Here is a 22,538-nt window from a genome sequence, read left to right as displayed (position 1 = left end):
TTAAATGTTCTAACCTATCTGCTCGATGTAGGGCAATCCCCGACCCGCAGAGCGCCAGTTTTGTTTCTGTTGATGACATTCTCCTGAGTAGTCACCACCAGGAGATCCGAGTGGGGGATTATTTTGCCCCCGGAATATTTTGTCCAAGAGGATGCCATCATCATTTAATAGTACGGTAAAGCTGCACGTCTTCGGGAAAATTACGGCTGTAGTTTGCATTCGTTTTCAGCCTTTAGCAGTACCAGCACAGAACGGTCATTTTGGATGAAGTTACAAGGCCAGATAAGTCAATCACCCAGACTGTTTCCCCTGCAATTACTGAAATGGGTTCTGTCCATATTCAGGAATTCAGGAACCATGCGTTTGTCTGGCCTCTTAACAGCTCCCCCCTCCCCCCCCCCCCCTTCCCCGTTTGTGGTTGCACATGGTACTGTTGTTTGTATCGTTGCGACCGTCCCACCACGCCAACGTCTATGGTTCACCTTTATTTGAGCGTATTTTCAGTACATAAAAAGTCATACCTACAGATGAGGAGTGGTATCGGTACATGATGGCATTGCTTTTGTATAATGTTACTGCAGCTTTTCAGGTGTAGGTCGCAACAGATTCTACACAGAGGACGTGGGCGAGCAGCTTATTGCCATCTTTCGCGCTTTGGGAACTGTCGAATCATTAGTATGAAGGACATGGAAGCATCGTACTGACAGAACGCACAGACAGTTGGATGTAGTACGATGACTGCGGAGTGAGTGACGACAAGTTGGAATCAGGAAAACAGTGAGTCAAGAAGAGTAAAGACAGGACCTACCAGAAGGACATCACTTCGATTGGGTCATAGCGTTGTGCGACTGCCTCTGAAGAATTGACGGATAACAAAAGATGAATTCTGGGCAGAGGTTAAAGGTACAGTGTCACCACGAACCCTGGGGCACAGATTACTGAAAGTTGGTTGAAATCTCGAATTGCCACGTGTCGGTTAGCGCTGACACCATACGCAGCTGAGACATTAATGGTGTAAGGTCGGACTCAGCTGGGACATGGTGTGTGGAGCGATTTTTTATGAGTCGGGGTGCGTTTGAAGATCACTCAAGAACTACGGCCTCTAAGGAAAAGGTATTTCAGTACAAAATTTAACAACATTAAATTTCATTTAAAAAGGTCCTTTACAGTTTGCGCGTAGCGAGGTGGAGAACACACTCACACACACACACACACACACACACACACACACACACACACACACAAACAGTCTGAAAGGCTTGGAAGGGTGCTGCAGGGGAGGATGTGCTGAAAATAATTGTTAAGAAAAAAAATCTATACGTTGCGCCATTCCAGATTTAATTAGCATTGAAGTTAGCCAATCAGGTAGTCGTGTGCTCAAATTCAAGCAGCCTGCCAGAAAAAGTTTCGCCAACCGTTGTCTTCGTTTGGTTTCCTCGAACCGAACAAACGTACCTTTTACTTACCTAGCTTAAATTTATCACTTCTGAAAAGACATAGTTTAACTGGTAATGAATATTTGAACAACCACAGATGTCTATGCATTACCGCATCTTAGAGCGTGCAAGTTCTTGTTCGTGCGACCATCTGATTGGCTAACTTGAATGCTAAACATCTCGGAAAAGGGGCAACGTATCGAATTTTTTTCTTAAAAATTATTTTTCAGAATAACTTCTCCTGCAACACCCTTTTAAGCTTTTGAGACTGTTTCTGATCACCCGGCATATACTGTATATTGTACAAGGTGATTCAGCTGTCCGTACTGCTCTCATTTTATTTTTGAGACTGTTTCTGATCACCCGGCATATACTGTATATTGTACAAGGTGATTCAGCTGTCCGTACTGCTCTCATTTTATGCTACCCACGATGTTATACCTTTCCTTCATAAACTACGCGTGAGATTTTCAGCCGGCCGAGCGGTTCTAGGTGCTTCAGTCTGGAACTACGCTACCGCTACGGTCGCAGGTACGAATCCTGCTTCGGGCATGGATGTGTGTGATGTCCTTAGGTTAGTTAGGTTTAAGCAGTTCTAAGTTCTAGGGGACTGATGACCGCAGAAGTTAAGTCCCATAGTGCTCAGAGCCATTTTGAGATTTTCATGTTATCTCGCTGGCTACACGAAAACTATTAGTTCTACAGACAAATGAACGGGACCTTTTTGTGGGAAATTTAATGTAGTTAAATTTTGTATTGTGATACGTTTCCGTTGGAGGCGACGGTTTTCGAGTTATTCAAGAAAAACGCACAAAAGAGACTTTCAAACCCACCTCCAGCCCCACACTCGTAGTACACCAGCCAGGATTTTCAGAACGGATGTGGTTTGTGGCACTCACTCCAACCATTGTACAACAGTTTCCGATTACACGAACTATTCCCAACATCCGATCTTTTTTGGGTCAATTGATTGGGTTGTTACGCCTCCAAAATAGTTGGCTATTTCGTTAATGATATTAATTTCAACGTGCATCTGAGAGTAATGGAACATAAATGACTTTTGTAATCATTACGCTAAAATCAATTACGTTGACAGTTCTATCCAGGCTTAACACTTACGAGCACTGTAGTTTCGTAATCAGAAGGCCTGACGTGTACAATGATGTAATTGTTTATTTTATGCTGTTAAAATCCGCAAAATTAGGTAAAGTTTTCACAAACGTCACTCTTACGAATCATGAGTGCTCGACTAGGCCGGTGGCGTAAAAAGGCCAGTCAATGAAGAACAAAATGTCGAATATGGGATATAATTACGGCAGGCGCAAATTTTTGTACGGTTGTAGGAGGGAGTGCGATGAACGACATACTGAAGATCGTGACCGATGAGGGCCGACTGAGGAAGTGATGCACTTAACGAGCTCGTGGTTTATGAAGGCCAGTTATAACATTGCGTAGTGCATAAAACGAGTGCGGTGGGGCAGCTGAATCACCCCGTATATATGTGTCGAAAAATAATGCCTCCGAAATTTTTATTCTGTTGTCAATATCGGTTGAGGTATGACATCTTATTACTTGGTTCCTTCTGCCGCTAGAGTCCTCTGAATTGTAGCATGTAACTTGGTGGTGTATAATGTAACTATGTCGGTGGGTGAGAAACAACGTGCTGTAATCGAGTTTCTAACTGCAAAAAACGTGCCAGCATAGACGAATGACGGATATGTACGGTGATGATTGTATCAACATTAGTAATGGGCGACGTTTGGTTGTTCGTGCTCGTAATAAAGGAAATGATGGTGCTAACCTCGACGTGTGTGAAATCAGATTTTTATCTGATTCCGAAACTTAAAGAACACCTTCTATGACTTCACTTTGATAGTGATGAAGCGGTACAAGTAGAGGTGAGGTTTGTGACTTGATCAACAATGTTGAACACTCTGGAGTGACGGGATCAACAAACTGGTCTCTCGTGAAGAGAAATGTGTTCGTTGCCAGGGTGACTGTGTTGAGAAATAAATATGTAGACGTGAAGAATAAATATGTAGAATGTTAATCAACTTTGTTTTATTTAAGAAGCTTTATGAGGTTTCACATAAAAAATTCTGAGAGATTACTTTTCAGCACGCCCTCTTAGTATCACAGAAAGCGCCAGAAAATATTCAGGACTTGTTAACTCAGAGAACAAAACAGTATAACCAAACAATAACTATGAAATTCCAGACTAAAACAACAATAATAAAAGTAGTCCTCAGTTTAATTAATTTTTGTTTGTTGATCACCTGTTAATGCTCAAACCATCCGCAAATATCTTTACCTCTTTTTTGAAGATTTTGTGTTTTTTTTCACTGTGACCGTGCATCGGTCACAGACAATCGAAAAATACTCAGAAAACTTTTCAGGCTAATGTCTAGTAAGTTACTCCTTCCGTAAGTAGGAAAGCATAGTGCCTGAACTGCCTCACTGAACTGAGTCTACCGTTTGCCTTGTCCCCTGCAAGTTTCAGGTTATAAACCCATCTCCTTCTGCTCTAAACGGTTATGGTAAAGAGCATACTGAAAGAAATTGAAGGAACTTAGATAAAATGGCTGAATTTTGTTGAAAGAATAAATAATAGATATCCATTAACATTGTGTAATAACTACTCCATAGTTACAGTGTAAGACTACAGAAAAAACGGAAATACCAATTTTAGGGTTCCTGAAGTCAAAACAGTCTCAAAGTGACTAATTCCTGATGTTGTTGCTGTTGTTGGTGAAGATGATTCCTCAATTTCGCTACAGTACGACAACCTTTAGTCCAGTCACGAATTCCGTAAGAATATAAATACAGGAAGCCTTGCAGACTATAAAACGAGCGACAGCTGAAAAAAAATGTAACCTGCGGAAATACGGTCAAATTTCACCATGTGCAATGACATTAGAGTCGGCCACAACGTAAAATTATTTAGGCGTTTTTTCTAACACTGACTTTAGATGGAGCGAACACATAAATGTACTTTCCGGAAATACTGGTGTCAAATTAAGGTTGTTTGAAAGAAATCATCGACAGTGTAACTCATCTACTGTGGAGACTTCTTAGAATCCTCACGTCCGACTCGTTATTGATTACTGTTTTTTCGCATGGGACATCCACCAAATGGAGTTAACAGAGTATAAAAGAAGAACTACCAAAGTTTAGCGTAGTGAGAATAAGAGTGTCTCTGGTATTCTATATTGGGAGACGCAAATACATATCGCGTAGTGACTCGACGGTAAAATTCAACGAATTAGGCCTAACTGAGAGTTGTATATCCAGCCAATCTTCGCACGTACCATTCGAGAGTAGAGCTGTAGTCTGTTCTAATGATACAGGTACACTATGTGATCGTCATCCACTATATATCGTATGGACTTTTGCGAAGTACAGTTGTAAAAGTAAATGTAGCCCACTTCTTGAGCCTGGAGCTTTGGGAACATTTTATTTCCTTTAGAGTTTTTAAAGTTCCATCGAATACTGGTTCACTAAAGACTGTGTAGTGACCTAGGTTTAAACACGCGCATAAGAAATAATTAGCTGTGAACTTCCTAAAATAGTCGTTCCAGAATGATGGGAAACATATTTCCGGTGGCTAGACTGGAAATGTTGCAATGGCATGTAACGCTTCAGAAGGGACGTTGTGTTTTGTGTATTTTTGTTCTCTCTATCACTAGGATGCGGTAGGCTACGCATTAAAAACGGTGCCTGTGGAGGTTTACGTAACGAATCAGTCGTAATGGTCACTGCAAAGTCTCCATATTCGTGTGCAGTCACTGAAAGCGTCAGGTTCCGAACCAAGATAAATTATTTACTTAATTTCAGTAGCAACTCTCTGCTGCTTTGCAGTTAACATGAACATAAATATCATGAATTACGATTTTTAACATCGCCGTGCTTAATATAACGACTTAGGGCAAATACACGTATTTATTATTTCTGATATACAATAAAGAAATGTGCAACAGCCCCTGCCTGAGCTCCACAGTTATGTACACCTACTGAAGAACTGCCAGAAACAGTAAACTTTATTTTCTAGTTTACTTATGTACTTATATTATGGTATAGTCAATTATTGTATAGTCAATGTAATGTTTGGCTCTCTCTCTCGAGAAACTGCTCTGATGTCTCTGTGTCGATACTTACACGAAGACTACGGGTAATACTTCCTATCCGTTGACACAGGGTTAGCTTCCCCACTTTTTAATAATTATTGAAAGTAAGTAAGACTGGTAGTTCCGTTACACACGTGACACGACCGTTGGATGGTTTTTTTACTAGTGCTGGCACAAACTCTGCGTCAAGTTGCATATATACCACTAAATCTTAAAGCTTTGTACGTCAGATCGGGCTTTAATATCCGCCTTCATTTTCCTACCTTGCTCCCTGATATCGAAAACCTCTCTACGTTCTCAGGAAATGAAGAGAGGCCCAATATTGACGCATAATGAAAAGAAAACATTCTTATTACACTTGAGATCACAAATCTCAAAATGTTCGAAATGCCTCTTGCCAGGTCTGATATTAAACTCAGAAATTTTAAATACTGCTTTAGACAAGTATCAAGCCCCTATTGCAGCGAACACAGGTGCTGCTATATTAAAAGTTTCTTTCTCTCATTTAATTCACAGTTACTAATGTAAAAACACAGCAACATTCTAATTTTTTGATAAAAAAACTACGCATGAAATACTAAATTTAACAAAACGATGAAAATTGCACTATGATAAACGATAATGATCTCTAATTTACGCCGAAACCAATCAAGTTTTTCAACTAATTTCGATACGGAGAATCCTTCACGCAACTTAACTCTCGTGATTTTAAAGTCACATTGCACCTCTACCGGTCCATCCCCTTTCCATTTCTTTACATACGAATATGACCGAATTAGTCTTTTTTCAAAGTTCTGAGGTGATTCTCAGCTAAAGATTTCAAACTCCTGGCATCCAGTTAGAATCTAACAGGACTTCAAATATGCTCTTCAAATGAACAAGAGCATCATCAGAATATACATTGAAAAAGATACAAATTCAGATAATACGAAAAACTTCAGTGACGTTACGTTAAGTACATATTCTATTTCCAGTATGGTAACTTCCGTTTAAATGTTCTTTACGTAACGTCAGTGTAAGTTTTCCGTCTTATATCAATTTATACCTTTTACCGTGTATATTCTGATGATGCTCTAGTTGATTCGTAGAGCGAAATTGGTAAATATGGAATACTAAGTGCGGCTTATTGCTGTTTTCAAAAACTTTGTTTTAACAGTCGCCCCCCTTGCAGGCAATGCCTATTTTTGCTAAACTCCTTTTAACTTCAGGCTTCAAACTGCGCTTTGAGAACATCCCGCATTTCAAAATTATCCCATCTCATAATTCACCGAGCAATCAAACAACAGCTTACAGATTAACTGATTATGCGGAACTCGACACAAAGATTGTTGTTTTTGGTTCTGCTAGCGGAACAAATTTTCGTTATCAGAATCTGATGATACAAATGAGAAGATGTGGCTACAGACACGTAATGGTCACCAGACTGAATATCAGTATCCTGTGTTACATTCCAAATCTTCTGCAGTGTCTTCTGATGAACGGATGTAAGAACCTGTTGCTGGAGATCCGTTTGCCACATATAGATGGACCAACATTAATAGCTTTAGAGATGTTCGAGAGGGCAGGCTATGTATATCAATGCACCTTTCAGAGCGGATGGTTGACCCACCGTTCATGATATCCCATACGACAGTTCACACGAGTAACGAAAATGATTCCGAATATCTCAAGTGACATAATAAGCCATAAATAAGGATACAGAACATTCGTGCACATACAGAAAAATTCTCACTCTCTCTCTCTCTCTCTCTCTCACACACACACACACACACACACGCACACACACATTGGCAGTTCTCTCTCTCGACGTAAATAGAGCATAACGGATCAAAAGCAAAGAAAGACACTCATAGACACAGAGATACTTCGTGATTACTCACACTCACATACATTACACACGATCTGCTTGTGCAGTACTCATAACAGTAATAAATAAAGAGAATCAGTGCACCAACGGGGAACACTTCGAAGTTGTTCTTTTACCGTAGGCAGTTATTAGAATGAAAAATAACGAAACGGATACGCCAAAAAGCGCTGCCGTCCCCATCGGGACAAGCTCCGTTTGTGTCCAAAGCGTTTCGTGCTCTTTGCTCAATTTCAGCTGCACTATTGGTTTCGAAAAACATTAAAAATATTTTTGATTGAACAATATGATCTCCCTGTGCTACAATTACATTTTTGTTTCGTCTATTAGCTGTAATGGTATTCGAAAATAACATTTGTTTCCTGATAAATCTCCCTGTGCTCCAATTACATTTTTGTTTCGTCTATTAGCTGTAATAATATTCGAAAATAACATTTGTTTCCTGATAAATCTCAGTGGAACTAATTTTCCATGTTTGCTGACGGCAGATAAGCTCTACATATGCGAAAGACTCCGGCATGCAGTGCCTGAAATCAGTGAAGATGGTCAGTAATTTGTCTTAAGAGAAATAATCAGTGGGACCTCTGTGGGTTATCAGCAGACGGGTCTGCATATGCGAGTTATCCTTGGAGTGCCACATTGAGCCACGACGCGGCGTGTTATCTCAGTAGGCATAAAAGCGTTCAACTTTATCCTGCTTCTCGTTAATCACTTAAAAAAGAATATCAAATTATTGTTAAAGAATGGAAAGTCTTGTTCCTCGCATAGCTGAGCCTATACCTCGAGAATCTCCGAAATTTGCACAGTAAAGAAGAGAACACCTGTCTGCAGGGTACGGAGAATGTGCTTTATCGCTTCTCCACAGTATTTTGGGACTGGGACAATGTGGTAAGAGAGTGGGGAGATAAGACGAATACCTTAGAGACTGGTCGTCATACTGTGTACATGAATTCAAATCTTCCAACGGAATTCCTTATCGATTTTCATTTAAGATAGGCTGCATTTGACGGATAGTCTAACGAAATAAATTTTAGGCCACGAACGTAGCCATGCCATTTGTCAACCAAACTGAGCCGCAAAAAATGTTATTATCGAAGAGTAGTTTCTTGAATGTTTTAATAAATGGAATCATCACGATTATTATATGCCATGGAAGCCTCCTAGTAGTTGCGGGCACGTGCGACTGTTACCAAGGCTGGGGCTTGTGGGTTGGCTTACTGGTTGCTCAGCGGTGTGCTGCTGCGTGCTGCGTCTCTGAGGGTCGCCAGCGGACTGCCACTGGCGCAGTCAGGAGTGACTACTTTGCGCCCGAATGTGCGCCGCGACCCTCTGACACCGCGATAAGCGCGCCCCAGCCGCTCTTCGTAATTTCCGTTCCAAAGATCATACACGTCAAATAGAAGCCGCAATGCTCCTAACGTGTGTTCCATCTAAGGGCACAGCTCCACCATAATGTCGCGATGCGAGGGTGTCGACCATCTGTTTGCAAGCATTCACCGCATTTTTGTGCCACAGAGAACAACATTTTCTCTTGTTTTATGTAAATGAGCTTTCATCACATATTCAAGAAATTTAACTAATTCATCTTGCTGATGATGCGAGAATTGCAGCTAAAGCTGATTCAGATACGTCAGCACTAGCTAAGCTAAATGAATTACTTAATATACACTACTGGCCATTAAAATTGCTACACCATGAAGATGACGTGCTACAGACTACAAATTTAACCGACAGAAAGAAGATGCTGTGATATGCAAATGATTAGCTTTTCAGAGCATTCAGACAAGATTGGCGCCGGTGGCGACACCTACAACGTGCTGACATGATGAAAGTTTCCCACCGATTTCCTACACACAAACAGCAGTTGACTGGCGTTGCCTGGTAAAACGTTGTTGTGATGCCTCGTGTAAGGAGGAGAAATGCGTACCATCACGTTTCTGACTTTGATAAATGTCGGATTGTAGCCTATCGCGATTGCCGTTTATCGTATCGCAACATTGCTGCTCGCGTTGGTCGATATCCAATGACTGTTAGCAGAATATGAAATTGGTGGGTTCAGGAGGGTAATACGGAACGCCGTGCTTGATCTCAACGGCCTCCATGGCTGTAACATATCGTGCAGCCACGTCTAGTTCCCTGAATCAACAGATGTGGACGTTTGCAAGACAACAACCATCTGCACGAACAGTTCGATCACGTTTGCAGAAGCATGGACTATCAGCTCGGAGACAATGACTGCGGTTACCCTTGACGCTGCATCACAGACAGGAGCGCCTACTATGGTGTACTCAACGACAAACCTGGGTGCTCGAATGACAAAACGACATTTTTTCGGATGAATCCAGGTTCTGTTTACAGCATCATGATGGTCACATGCGTGTTTGGCGACATCTCGGTGAACGCACATCGGAAGCGTGTATTCCTCATCGCCATACTGGCGTATCACCCAGCGTGATGGTATGGGGTGCCATTGGTTACACGTCTCGGTCACCTCTTGTTCGCATTGATGGCACTTTGAACAGTGGACGTTACATTTCAGATGTATTACGAGCCGTGGCTCTACCCTTCATTCGATCACCCTACATTTCAGCAAGATAATGCACGACCGCATGTTGCAGGTCCTGTACGGACCTTTCTTGATACAGAAAATGTTCGACTGCTGCCCTGGCCAGCACATTCTCCAGATCTCTCACCAATTGAAAACGTCCGGTCAATGGTGGCCGAGCAACTGGCTCGTCACAATACGCCAGTCACTACTCTTGATGAACTGTGGTATCGTGTTGAAGCTGCATGGGCAGCTGTACCTGTACACGTCATCCACGCTTTGTTTGACTGAATGCCCAGGCGTATCGAGGCCGTTATTACGGTCCTAGGTGGTTGTTCTGGGTACTGATTTCTCAGGATCTATGCACCCAAATTGCGTGAAAATGTAATCTCATGTCAGTTCTAGTATAATATATTTGTCCAATGAATACCCGTTTATCATCTGCATTTCTTCTGGTTTCCAACAAGTGAACTGCTCCTTAACTTGGATGAAGTAAAGCGCATTCAATTCTGCTGTACGAGACCTCACATACGCTACGCACGTAGGAAAATCATTTCATAAAATGAACTTCAGAAGACTTTACATTGTGAATATTTATAAGGATTGAAACTGGGAGTCACATATTATATGTGATATGAAACGCATGAGTTCAACAACGCTAATAGCATCGTTGGGAATGAGAGGCCAAATTGTATTTATTGGCCAACAACATATAGTACACGTCCCTAGCCCTCTCGCCGCAACTTTCCGAGGGAGCTATTTATACTAGCAGCAGACCCAGACTACACACACTCCCTTTCGAAGCTTTTTCTCATTAATCAATCTAGACCGGCGCTCATCTCAAACATGTTGATAGTGGGACTCTTCAACTCTTAAAGAGAATTTGTCATTCAAAAGATCACACCTCTTATTATTATCAGCGTCTAGCAGTGTTGTCTTTGGGGTAAACCTCACACTTAATAACCAGCTTTCACTTTGTTAAATCTGATGCCTTTAAACACTGCTGTGTCTTGATTGCTAAGTAAAAATTGTAGTTATCACATTTCTATAAATCTTTCTTCTAGAGCGCCGGCCGCTGTGACCGAGCGGTTCTAGGCACTTCAGTCTGCAACCGCGCGACTCCTACAGTCGCAGGCTTGAATCCTGCATCGGACATGGATGTGTGTGATGTCCTTAGGTTAGTTAGGTTTAAGTAGTTCTAACTTCTAGAGGATTGATGACCTCAGATGTTAAGTCCCATAGTGCTCAGAGCCATTTGAACCGTTTTTCTTCCAGTGGCGTTACATTTAAGCTAACATACTTCACACGTTCGCCAGAGTTCATTCCTATGAGTGTATTCCCATAGAGGCCAAAAACTTATACAAATTTCGCTTTGCTGAAATGTCCGATTTACTTGTTTGGTAATTCTGCTTCCGATCCTCCACAGGATATTATCCCATGTTTCATGCTTTTGCCTTGAGAACCGGTACTATCTAATGAATTGCTTCTTGTGCAGAATACTTCTTCTATGGAGCATACTGCACATTTTCGTGAGAAGTTGAACTGTTTTGTCTTCCTCATTGTCCTTTCCTTACGTATTACAAATGACGTATAGTATCCATTACTAACTCTTGGCGTAGTATAGAAAGGAGTAAAGCAAATGACCATAAAAAACATTGACTTGTTCTTCAGTATTCGGAAATGTCTAACAGATAATAAAAGTAATTTAAAACAATAACTAAACCAGTATGCATTTGATAATTCCACTTGCTACATAGAAAACTTATTCAAGTGATGATATTAAGTTTAATTGAGTGTTTAGGTCTACATTGCGGTCAGGTGAATTGGCAACAGAGTAAATGACTAAAATGTAGCCATTGAGGTACTGAAAAGGTGAATATGGTCTATTGGTTTAACTTTTGATTTGTTTCACATTACGGAGGACGGCTACGCTTTCGAGTAATGAAGCTAACAGTCAACAATGCTAAAGTAAAATGGGGCATGTATCAAGCATGTATCTAGTTATTACAACGTATTAGCGTGCTACTGTACACAGGTTGCCTATTTGAGAAGTTGAGAGTGCCTCCACCCCCCCCCCCCCCTCCTCCCCTCCGTTCGGAGCAGCCCGAATCGCTCAAAAATCCCAGAAGCACTTCCAATATTTTTTGTATTAATTCGACACCAACATGTACATAACTGTAAAAAGACTACGAATACTCCATCCTTAGCCGGCCGCTGTGACCGAGAGGTTCTGGGCGCTTCAACCTGGAACTGCAGGTTCGAATCCTGCCTCTGAGATGGATGTGTGTGATGTCCTTAGGTTTAAGTAGTTCTAAGTCTAGGGGACTGATGACCTCAGATGTTAAGTCCAGTAGTGCTTAGAGGCATTTTGAACTCCATCCTTACAGAACTCGATATTCAGGGGATACGGAGAGAGAGAGAGATAGTGTGTGTGTGTGTGTGTGTGTGTGAGAGAGAGAGAGAGAGAGAGAGAGACAGAGAGAGAGAGAGAAAGAGAAAGAAAAAGAGAGAACAGAAACTAATGTCAGTTGTGTGTCAGGGGGATACTACGCAATAAACTTTCTCTTTAGAGCTGTTTGCTTATATGCGAGACCAGCGGAAAAACGCTCCTATCGGAGTAAATGCGATTATGCTCCTGTGTATTAAAAGACTCAGACTGAAAAATGGGGTATCAGCTGCCTCGTTCAACCTACATCAGTACCTTTAAAACTTCCCTCAAAAGTTTTGGCATGCCTACACATTCGCGATTTTTAACATGCTATTCACATCTCATTCTCATAAGTTCCCCTACCTGTAGCTCGCTCACACCATCTAGTCCATTGCTGGAAGTCACTCAAACCCATCCGCTCCCACTTGCCCATTCTCACTCACTCTTTCAGCCCAACTCATACCCATTACCTCTTAGTAGCTCTCTAACTGGCATTGCCTCATGCCTCACAGATAAAGTCTCCTTCTTTCTGTCCTACTAATACTGTCTTCTCTCATAGTGACTGTCTCCCTCTTGCTCTCTCTTACTGCTACTATCTCATTCATTCCTGCTACAATCTCATTCATTCCCTCGACTGCCGCTGTATCTTCTCACTGACCCTAGCTCTCACTGTCGTAGACTCTGCATCTCATTATCACTGACTCTCATCCATTCCACTTTCTTCTTCTCTTTATTCCTCTCCCACTGGCATTGGCTCCTTCACGCTTTTCCTAGCACTGTTCTGTCACTGTCAACTATGTACCACTGCCACTGTGTCCCTCTTTTTCTCTCACATTGCCATTGTCTCCTTCGCACTTTATATACTACAGCCACTGCCTATGTCTGCCAGTATTTATTACTTTCCCGTCTCTTTCCCATTGCTACTGTCCCCCTCTCTCTCAACATTAAAAAAATGCGAATATTTTCCTGTGCCAAAATTTTGGGAAAATTTTTAAAGGTGCTGAGGAAGAAAGAATGAGGCAGCAGGTACCCCACTTCTTAGTCAGATTCTTTTATTAAACAGGAGCATATTCGCCTTTTTCAAAAATGGCTCTAAGCACTATGGGAGGTCATCAGTCCCCTAGACTTAGAACTACTTAAACCTAACTAACCTAAGGACTTCACACACATTCATGCCTGAGACAGGATTCGAAGCTGCGACCGTAGCAGCAGCGCGGTTCCGAACTGAACCGACCGAGCGAGGTGGCGCAGTGGTTAGCACACTGGACTCGCATTTGGGAGGACGACGGTTCAATCCCGTCTCCGGCCATCCTGATTTAGGTTTTCCGTGATTTCCCTAAATCGTTTCAGGCAAATGCCGGGATGGTTCCTTTGAAAGGGCACGGCCGATTTCCTTCCCAATCCTTCCCTAACCCGAGCATGCGCTCCGTCTCTAATGACCTGGTTGTCGACGCGACGTTAAACACTAACCACCACCGAACTGAACCGCCTAGAACCGCTCGGTTACAGCGGCCGGCCGCCTTTTCTGTTCTCCGGTAGGAGCATTTTCCGCTGGTTCCATTCTTTTCATTGCTGCAGAAGAGAATGTCATTCACATGAAAAGAGCTTTATGGGACAGTAAAATTTTGATGGTTTAGTTATGTGAAACTGAAATGACTCAAAACTATATAATTTTACACATTAGACCAGATACTATGTGCACAAAAATTTTCCTTGTGCTTCGGTACTACAACAGAGCGTTCCCAGAACCCTTTGATAATAACGAAGATATTTTACAGCATATTTCTCCATGCTACGTCACTGTATTCGCCTTACACCGGATTTTATGTGCGTATGTTACGTGTGCGAGTACGGTAGCTTAGAAACTCTGTATCTCGGAAACGAACAAAAATATCAAGGAAATTTTTTTTTAGGTTGCTCGAAACCTTAGACTGAGGAAGCATGAGTAAAGAAGTCGCTCCCCAGCTCTTGTTCCACAAGTATTTGTTTATCTGCTGTCCTCTTCTTCATGTTGAATCCGGATAGCAACGTTATTGGTATAATTTGTGTTTTTCCTCCACGAGCCACTGACCGATCACACAGTACGTGCGGCGGGACGTAGATCGACATAGCACCATACCACTCGGTGTCGGTCATACAGGGACACGAGCTGATGCGAATGCGTCTGCTACTGCACCTTGAAAATCTTCAGCTACTCGGCCGGAGGTTTGTCCCAGTAACTCAGATCAGATGAGGCAATGAAATTGCGTGTTTAGACACCTAACATGCAAGTTACAACCGAACATATGAGTGCACGTTCGTTTGCGTTGATGCGCATTAACATAGAGTCCACGGAAAAAATCTTAAACACAACATGTGAACGAGCTTTAAAGCGCAGTTAAAGATAGATGGCACCCGTGTGCTGTTCAGTTAACGGCGCATTTCCTTCTGGATCAGACGTATTTTCTGTGTGTTACAGTTACTTTTCTTTTTTGGACATTCAGACAAATGAGTTAAACGGAAGTATAGAATATTGACATCGAGCTACTAATCGACGGAGTAGAGATAAAACCAACATTATTGAATATAACTCGGAATAGAAATAAAATTTTCAGACAGCGAGCTTAGAAAGAACTGGTTTCTTATCTCTGTGAAGTATATGACGCAAGAAAAAAATAAAGAGATAGACAAGACAACGGTCATCATTAACAAGTACACTTTCGTTCACATCGTACGATCTGCATGTTCAAGTCTACCTTCGTTAACAAAACAGCTGGTTAATCTAGACCGAACGTTATCCGTCGATGAAGTGGGTTGTCTATCGTGCGTAGTATTTTTGATGTGATTTCCTTCTAAAGTTCCTTCGTGTTTAAATCTCTCTCTCATTCGGACATATTTGCGATGTACTATAATCGCTTTTACAATGTGTTTGCACAATCCATACTATCTACTGGCGATCTAATATCTGCACTTATTATTACATGCTGTGCCAAAGCCGGCCGCGGTGGTCTAGCGGTTCTAGGCGCTCAGTCCGGAACCGCGCGACTGCTACGGTTGCAGGTTCGAATCCTGTCTTGGGCATGGATGTGTGTGATGTCTTTGGGTTAGTTAGGTTTAAGTAGTTCTAAGTTCTAGGGGACTGACGACCACAGATGTTAAGTCCCATAGTGCTCAGAGCCATTTGAACCATTTTGCTGTGCCAAAGGTACTCTCAACATATCTACCCGCTAAAGCTGTCCGGTGGTTCAATATAAGGCGCAGTCGAAAAGTTCCCGTTTGAGGGTGTTGCTGCAGCGTATATGCAACTTAACATCACTCCAATGCGGGTATATAAGCGCCGACACGGAGGCAAGGGGTCAGGGTGGCATTCGTGTCTTTCCACCGGGCGTGCGGTAAATGCAGACACGTGAACTACGGCGAAGTTATTACCAAATGCGCCCAAACAGGACAAAAGTGCTGTTTTTCTTTTCTTAGCTGCCGAACGGCAAACACCGGTAGACATTCATCGAAGAATGAAGAATATGTATGGGGCAGCATGTCTGTCGAAAACCACAGTCGATGAATGGTGCGTCAAGTTTCGTGCTGCTACACGAAAACACACGTCCCCATATCGCAAATATCGTATCTCAGAAGTTATGTCAACTCGAGTGAGAGAGACTCGAGCAGCCGGCCTATAGCCCTGATCTATGTGATTATCACGCCTTTGGTCCCTTACAGGGTCGACGATTACTGTCGGACAAGAATATGCAGCAAGCAGTTACGGACTTCTTCACACAGCAGGACACGGTGTTATACCAAACAGGTGTCTTCAACCTGGCGAGACGGTGAGATGACTGTCTCAATGCTCAAGGCGACTTTATCGGATTGGCATACCGATTCTGGACCCGCTCCTTATGTCTTTATTCATAAGTCAGCTACTTTCCACCCTAGGGTCCCATTAAATTTTCCATCTGCGCAAATTCTTCCTCACATACCATCTCATAATGAACTGCCATGTCATGGTTTACTATTAAAGACCTTTTTCGTATATCTGTTTTCCATACGGAATGGAATCTCTAAAAATTACTGAGTCGCTGTCTTTCACACACGCGCGAAAATCATAACGCCGACAGTACTAGAGACAGAGAGAGAAAGAAAATGTTTATGAGCGAAGTAGAAGGAACTTACATGTTCTTAATGTTTTATTCTGATATGTTTACCATCGAGAGCACCGATACAATGAGGAAAAGCTGCGTACTTTTCAAATACCTGAGATATTTCAATCAATTTTTCTTAACTTGGTGTTAGCATCAGAATATCTTTTAATGTCATCGACATAACTAAGCATACATAACGAATTATCACAGGCTTGGTCGATTTTCCAATTTTGTGTGAATAGTGTATCTCCACCTCTGAACATCCGCTTGGTAGATACCTTAAACGGAAAAGGACTGTGAGAAAGTAAATGAATGCGCTCTGCCGCTCGTCATCTGAACTACTTTGAAATTCGATCACGCGTCAGCGTGCGTCAAAGCGCGTTACATCTGGCCTTAGCCTAAAAACGGCCAAGAATTTGGCTTTGAATTCCTCAGAAGTTTCCTTCGTAAGAGAGACCTCATATCAGACACGTCTTATTTTTTGGCGAGAGTCCAGGAAAGAGATTTCGGTATTTCAGCCTTCGAGTTATCATCACTCATTTCAGTAGCAACGTAAGCAACACAATAAATGAACATGAGTCAAAGAGCTGACTATTTTGCTAAGTTGAATCGTTGTTTGTAATACTGTATGCAAACGAATATTTTATTGTTTTGTGGATAAATGTTGATTCAATTTCCTCACGGATTTGTATTTTGTGCAAAATATGTGTAAAGTTATTTGATATCCTGATTTCTTCAGTACAGACAGCAAAGATAAAATCTCTTAGTGAGAAATGTAAGCTATCATTCTTTCTAGGAATGGAGTAGGGGGAAACCGTAATAAATGACACAATGAAAAGTACTCTATGCGAGGCATTTTTCTGTAAATTTCATAGTATACAGGGGGCGGACAAAATATGGAAGCACCAAAAACATAACACATTAGCCTGACTAGTACGTTGTAAGAACGACGCTGGCATTCAAACAGACTTCCTGTCGTTTCGGAATGGATAAATACAAGTTCTGTATGGTTTTAAAGGGAATCCTGTACCATTCTTCTTGCAGAATAGTGGAAAGTTCACGTAAAAATGATGGAGGTTGACAGCGACGACGCATCCCTCTCTACGAAGTAGATCACAAATGCTAAATAATATTGAGATGAGGTCACTGTGGCGGCCAGGGATACCACGATATGGCTGCCCAAATCGTCACCGAACCTCCGCCTCATTTCACTCTTGGGGCGTAAACTCGGAACAGTGTGAGACAAGGCTAATCTGACCAAATAACATCCTTCCATTGCTCCATAGTCCAGGGTTTATGGCTTCGGCACCACAGTTTCCTGTTACGGACATTTGCATTGCTGGATTTGGAATCTTTGACTGTGGAGCCCCCTTCGTATTATCTTTGTGCTGACAAGGTTCGCGAGTGGGACATTCAGTTATTCAGTGACTTTTGCAACTTTTGTCCTCTTATTTTTCATCACAATCCTCTTCAGTGACCGTTGCTCACGATCACACACGACACACTTTCGTCCGCGTTGTAACTTAGCAGATGTAGTCCGCTTTATCTGTATGCGTCATAATCCTCGATACGGCGTCCCTTGAGACACCAGACGCTTCGGCTACCTTGGTTATGGAAGCAACCACAATACAAGCATCAACAATTTGACGTTATTCAAATGCACAGAGCTCTGACCTCATGCACACAGAACAACACAGAACACTTTTGTGGCCACAGCTGACACAACGTATTGAGGTTATTTGACAGGTTCTGTTCATGGTCAAGCACAACAGTGCAGCCTGCAGGCTTGGATAGCATCTTCATTTACGTTCAAATATGCCTTTCTATGTTCTCAATATTTTTGTCCACTCCATGTAAACGTAAACGATTCTGCTGGTAAAAGGAACATTTATATATTTACTTATTTCAAAAATCCTAACGGGCTACAAAATTCACTGTTACAGAAAACATTCGGAAGATATAACAGGCTATCAGAAGCAAAATTTTGTTTCGGAAAAGCAAACATCAGAGACTAGAAAATGCAATTAACCTAAAAGTATTGTACGCCCCATTCATAATAAGTACGAATAAATACGAATACTTTAAATAGTCGGTATCCTTTTGCGCACTGTCGAAGAAGTCAGATCAGTAATCACAGGACTTAGCACGATCAGACAGTATAAATGGCAGAGAGAATCACAGAGACTGAAGTGTATCACGAGAAACAGTTTAGATTTACCCTATTCAGTTTTTGATCATTTAGTGACATTCTTAATTTCCTTTGAACACTTGATAAAATTCTGGATCAGCTAAACCCACCACTTTCTATTTATTATGTTTTCGTAAGGATGGCTTCTCTTTCAATGTTTTTGAAATTTGTATTTAATTGTTTACTAAAAATTGAAGGGAGGAATATTAGGGGTGTGAAGATACGCTGATGATATGCTCGTATGAAGTAACTGTCTGCAGAAACGGTATCTTTTGTTCATTGCTTAAAGACAATTGTTTACAAGTACTTTTGAATCGAGTATATTCGAGTTGAAACACGTGACGCAGGCGTGTGAGAATTAGGGATAGCTGGCGATAGCAGACGACCTTACGACCTCGCAGAATCGCAGACAGAAACAACCGCAGTACGTCTGCAGCCTGAATTATCGTTATCAATAACTGGTTCAATCCTGCCCACACCAATGAAAGAGATTTGGTATCTCCAGTACATTAATTTCTGTATATTTTTGACCCCCTAAAATTGTAGGATGTTAACAAAGTACATTGATTAGTTTCTCTAACAATTTTGCACGCTATCTTACTTTCGTCAAGACTTACTCTTGCATATATGTCTGCACTTGTCAATCATTGACAAGTGCATATCAAAGTGCACTTTACAGTGTACTGTACATAATGCCTGGCCTATATTTCGTCCACGGGCTGCTCATGGAGCTTGATTTGTGATAGAGTTACAATTAATCCGAACTTATCTCGAGTATACTGATTTGAACCTGAAAGACTCTGCAAGCTCTTGGTCAACATGCGAGCTGATCGTGTTGATCCATAAAAGATTAGCACTGTTCAAGTGCCTCGACAAACTCTTCATGCTCTGAAGGCTTCTGTACCATGGGTAGGGTTGTCGGAGGTCGCATAGCAATTTGCAATTTCCTGAGACGACGGCAGTAAACAAAAATATCTGGAAATGTTTTCGAGAGGCTGCAAAAAGATGCAATGAAAACACGATAAGGGAAACAATAGATGGCAACTAGAGTATAAAGTACGGAACGGTCATTCCGTTTGAAACGTCCCCTTAGAAAAATTATAAATTACTGTGCTGGTAAACTTCTACGTTATTTGATACAGAGACAGCTGAGTAAAACTGAACATACTCAGACATTTTTCTCTTTACTTATCTGATCATCAATAAACTGACATACAATATTTCTAGCGCAACGCAGTCTGACTTTCAATAATCCCTAAAAAAATGGCCCTGACTAACAATAACCTATACCTTTCATGAGTCACTCACCTCACAAAAATGTAGGATGTTTAGGTTTTTATGTTGGTAACGCCACGTAACGCTCTGTATGAAAATCAGTGACTGTGCTGCGTGCAGTCTGTGGCTGGTTGGACTCATTGTTGGAATATTTGCTTGTGTACTGGTGTACTGTTGGGCAGTTTGATGTGAACAGCACGTAGCGTTGCGCAGTTGGAGGTGAGCCGTCAGCAGTGATGGATGTGGGGACAGAAATGCCAGAGTTTTTAGAGCGGACGATATGACGATATGGACGTGTGTCCATCAGAAAGAGGAAATTTGTAAGACTGGATATCATGAACTGATTTTATATATATATATATATATATATATATATATATATATATAATATATATATATATATATATATATATATCACTACGGTCGCAGGTTCGAATCCTGCCTCAGGCAGTTAGGTTTAAGTAGTTCTAAGTTCTAGGGGACTGCTGACCTCTGATGTTAAGTCCCATAGTGCTCAGAGCCATTTGAACCATTTCTCTATCAAAATCTTTCATTTACTAACTATGCCTATCAGCAGTTAGTGCCTTCAGTAGTGCCTTTTATTTAGCTGGCAGTACTGGCGCTCGTTGCATTGCAGTATTTCGAGTAACGAAGATTTTTAGTGAGGTGGGTGATTCATGAAAGGTATAGGTTATTGTTAATCAGGGCCATTCTTTTGTAGGGATTATTGAAAGTCAGATTACGTTGCGCTAGAAATATTGTGTGTCAGTTTATTGATGGTCAGAATATGTAAAGAGAGAAATTTCTGAGTACGTTCAGTTTTATTCAGCTGTCTCTGCATCAAATAACGTATAAGTTTACCAACACAGTAATTTATAATTTTTCTAAGGGAACGTTTCACATTTAATCAGTTAAGTTGCCAGGTGACACAGTAAGTAACAAGAGAGGAAAGGTGAACAAATAGTACAAGACTGCTTTAAATCTATAGGCTACAGGTGAATCCGAACTCCACCAGAGACAGGTCAGCTATAATTTATGGGGATTTTGGTATAAAGGAACCGTTGCCTCCGGTGTCTCGCTACAGAGTAATTGCATTGCGGTGTCTGTTCTGCCGGACATATACGAAAGAACAAACACCACATGTATCAGCGAGATTCCGGGGGTAATGAGGCTAATGAGCAGGGGCACAACATCAGTAATATGTGATATAAGTTGAGAATTTCGGTCTGATTTGAGGAATGCTAGCGCAGTCTGCGCAGTTGCGGTGACCACTGAGTTCGGATGGCGTAGTGGTCAGCACATCTGCCAATTAAGTAGGAGACCTGGGTTCATATCCCAGTACGTCACAAATTTTCAAGTTGCTTCATTAATATAAATGAATGCCCACTGGCAGCTAATGTCCTTAATTCCTTTGTATCTAGAGTTCCATTTGCGCACGGTACTTACAGTTCACAACAGTATTGCTCCCTTCACTCTTTGTGCTCAAGGTTTCATTCTGTTCTGCTCGGTCCTGTCTCGGGTTTGTTTTTCGGCAGCGTCAGTTGCACGTCAACAGTGATACACAGCAGTTCGGACAGGTTTACTGATGGTAAGTTGGTCGATATGCGCCTCGTTTAAGAATTCACTACGTGCGATGGAAGAGCCGTACAACGACGCTATGCTGAGTTGTTTCTACAGCGACGGTGACCACGTCACAGTACTTTCGGCTCTGAGGGTTGTTGCATTACTCTGTGTTGTGTTGCACGTTTTGATGGTTGCACAATACAGGCTTCTTCACTTTTGTGAGTGTACTTTCACTGAAACAAAGGTAATTGTTGTAACAAATCGAATAAACCATACCCTGAGGTGACGAAAGTCATGAGATACCTCCTAATATCGTGTAGGACCTCGTTTTGCTCGGTCGGCGTAGTGCAGCAACACGACGTAGCATGGACTCAAGTCGTTGGGAAGTCTCCGGCAGAAATATTGAGCCATGCTGCCTCTACAGCAGTCCATAAATTGCGAAAGTGTTGCCGGTACAGAGTTTTGTGCACGAACTGGGCTCTCGATTATGCTCCACAAAAGTTGGAAGGGGCCGGCCGCTGCGGCTGAACGATTCTAGGGGCTTCAGTCCGGAACCGCACTCCTGCTTCGGTCGCAGGTTCGAATCCTGTCTCGGGCACGGATGTGTGTAATGTCCTTAGGTTAGTTAGGTTGAAGTAGTTCTAAGTCTAGGGGACTGATGACCTCAGATGTTAAGTCCCATAGTGTTTACAGCCATCTGAACCATTTTTTTTTTTTTTTGTTCGAAGGGATTCATGTCGGGCGATTTGGGTGACCAAATCATTCGCTCAAATTGTCTAGAGTGTTCTTTACATCAATCGCGAACAACTGTGGCCGGGTGAGGTAAGACTATTGTTTGCGAACATGAAGTCAATGAATGGCTGCAAAAGGTTTACAAGTAGCCGAACATAACCATTTCCAGTCAATGATCGGTTCAGTTGGACGAGAGGACCCAGACCATTCCTTGTAAACACAGCCCACACCATTATGGAGCCACCACCAGCTTGCACCAGTGTCTGGT

General features: G+C 41.9%; 1 protein-coding gene across 3 annotated transcripts in view; it reads right to left on the bottom strand.

Moving 5' to 3' along the window:
- Nucleotides 1–8,766, bottom strand: part of LOC126298672 (phosphonopyruvate decarboxylase-like) — a 103,289-nt gene extending 94,523 nt beyond the window's left edge. Inside the window, exon 1 of one of the 3 annotated variants that reach the window (XM_049990102.1) lies at nucleotides 8,643–8,766. The gene's annotated coding sequence lies outside the window, so the exon portion shown is untranslated. Of the gene's footprint in view, nucleotides 1–8,614 lie in introns of all 3 variants that reach the window. The other 2 variants (XM_049990104.1, XM_049990103.1) reach the window with 2 other exon arrangements.
- Nucleotides 8,767–22,538: the final 13,772 nt, after the last annotated feature.

This window comes from Schistocerca gregaria, chromosome X, assembly GCF_023897955.1.
Source record: "Schistocerca gregaria isolate iqSchGreg1 chromosome X, iqSchGreg1.2, whole genome shotgun sequence".
Classification (NCBI taxonomy): Eukaryota; Metazoa; Arthropoda; class Insecta; order Orthoptera; family Acrididae; genus Schistocerca; species Schistocerca gregaria.
Note: the sequence above shows the minus strand (reverse complement) of the source record. Positions and strands in the feature narration are given on the sequence as shown.